A 2,500-nucleotide genomic window follows, 5' to 3' on the forward strand; every position below is an offset into this window, starting at 1 on the left:
TCATTCCTCTTTGGGCACATAACACTCGAACTGAACTCTACTGTTGAACACAACCTAAGTCTTTTTCCTGTTCATCTTAAGTCCAACTTTCAGGCTCCCTATTCAGATCGTTTACTAATTGTTGCGGCTCAATTGCTGACTCGCTGAAGTGAAAAACGTCGTCTGCAAATCTTAGATCGGTTAGATTCTTGTACCCTATTTTGATACCCTTAACGCTCTTCATGAATATTTCCTCAAGGCAACCTGCAAACAGCTTGGATGCGATGATGTCGCCCTGTCTAACACCTTTTAAACTGGTGTTTTATTGGTTTCTGTTACTGACCCATCTTCGCATATGTATTTCAATATTTTACTTCCTTGTTTTCGAATAGCTTTTAATACCCCCTACTCTGTATACAGAATCAACTGCCTTTTCGTAATATACGGATGCCCTAAAAAGGGTTTCCTAGGCATTTACTTTATTTCTTATTTAGTTTAGTGTGTGAATGTGGTCTGTTGTTCAGAATTCTCTGCGAAACCCTGCCCCTAGGCTAGCGAGAGTGTAGCGTGAAGAGAATGTGATAACTTTTATGAATAATTTGTAAATGAGTGATAGGAGGCTTATGGGTCGGTAATTCTTTAGAATCCATTTTATCCCCTTTTTGTATCAAATTAACCATCCCATTTTCCAGGCTTTGGAGTATACAGTCGATAAGGCATTTTTCAAAAAGATTGGTAATTTTAGTTTCTTCTGTATCTCTTCTAAAGTTTATACTAATAACGTCTTCTCATTATGCCTCTGAGGGTTCTTTTTATTTCCTAGGCTGTGATGTATAATTACTGCGTCTACTTCTGACCGTGGCAGTTCATTTGAGCTGAATAAAACCCTGTAAATTTGTTGCACAATTTTAGTAATTTCATTCTTGTTATATGTTACTTCTACGCCTGGCTTCTTTATTGCGTACGTTCGATTTTACCCTATTCCAAGTCTCCTTTTAGTTGTTTTAATGCTATTGCCTAATATTACTGTTTTATTTATTTTTAGAATATGGAATTTATGAACACCCTCCCTCTTATTTATATGTTTTTATTAATTTGCTAATTCCATTTTGTTCCCGTTTGAAGATATTTTCATGTCCCTTAGTTTTTGTAAAAGCTGTTTAGCTTGCTAGAGGTCTGTTTGTAGACTGCACCGTCTAATACAAGTGCAGCCTCATTTATTGTGTCACTGAACTGTTTGTTGACATCTTTGTCATAGAAGCTTGAGTATCTGATTTGAATGTTAAGGATAAATTCTGTCGACCTGGCCTTTAAGTTAACTAGATTAGGTAGCTATATATACATACATATATGCACGCACACACACGCACACACACACACACACACACACACACACACACACACACACACACACACACACACACACACACACACACACACACATAAATATATATGTGTGTGTGTGTGTATGTGTGTGTGTGTGTGTGTGTGTGTGTGTGTGTGTGTGTGTGTGTGTGTGTGTGTGTGTGTATGTGTTTAAATTAATGAATAAATAAATATATATATATGATCATTATTAACATCATAATTTTGATGTTAATATGTTAAGGCTAATTATCTTTTTCATTATCATCATTGTTCTTCTTATTATAATTGTCTTTATCATTATTATTGTTATTATTAGCATGATTATCAACAGTATGAGCTTTATCATCGACATTATTATGAACGTTTACACCATCATCATCATCATCATTTTCACCCAACATCACCATATTCATGACCATCTACATCATTGCACCATCATCACAATTAGTGTCTTAATAATCATCAGAATCATCATCACCATAATATTCACCATGAATATTATCACCATAATCATCATCATCAAATTCAACCCTATCACTACCTCCTTTATTACTTATTCTATTCATTTAATGACCGTAAATTAGACGTAATGTTAAAACATGGATGTAATTCTTTTTTTCCGCACAATTAAATTTTCCAAGAAGTGAATAAGGATTAAATTAAGGTTAATTATACCCAGAAGAGACATTCTTTCACGCTAAGAATCGCATCCAAGGTCTTTGTGTATGATTAATTACGTTAAGAACACGACTCGTTAAGTTAAGGAGCAACAATACATTATTAAAAGTGCCTTTTCATCGTTTTTTTTTTCTTTTTGTGGCTTAATTGTTGCAAAACCCTTTAGGCTTTGGTATTATTTTTGTGTTTGTATATGGAGGTTTATATTTGCTCATTATGGGTACTTGTTCTCGTTACTTATATTGTACAGTTGAAATTTAGATGGATAAAAAGACAGACTGAAGGAGAGAGATGAGGAAAAAGAGAAAATGAAAGAGGGAGAGAGCGATAGACGAGGGAGAGAAAGAGAGAGAGAGAGGGGAGCGGCATAAACGCAGATAAACAGACAAATAGACAGACACCTATACACGCACACAAATATAGATTGGAAGACAGATGGATAGACGAGGGATAGAAATGTGGAGAAAGAGAGGGA

The sequence above is a fragment of the Penaeus monodon genome, chromosome 12 (genome assembly GCF_015228065.2).
Source record: "Penaeus monodon isolate SGIC_2016 chromosome 12, NSTDA_Pmon_1, whole genome shotgun sequence".
NCBI classification, from domain to species: domain Eukaryota; kingdom Metazoa; phylum Arthropoda; class Malacostraca; order Decapoda; family Penaeidae; genus Penaeus; species Penaeus monodon.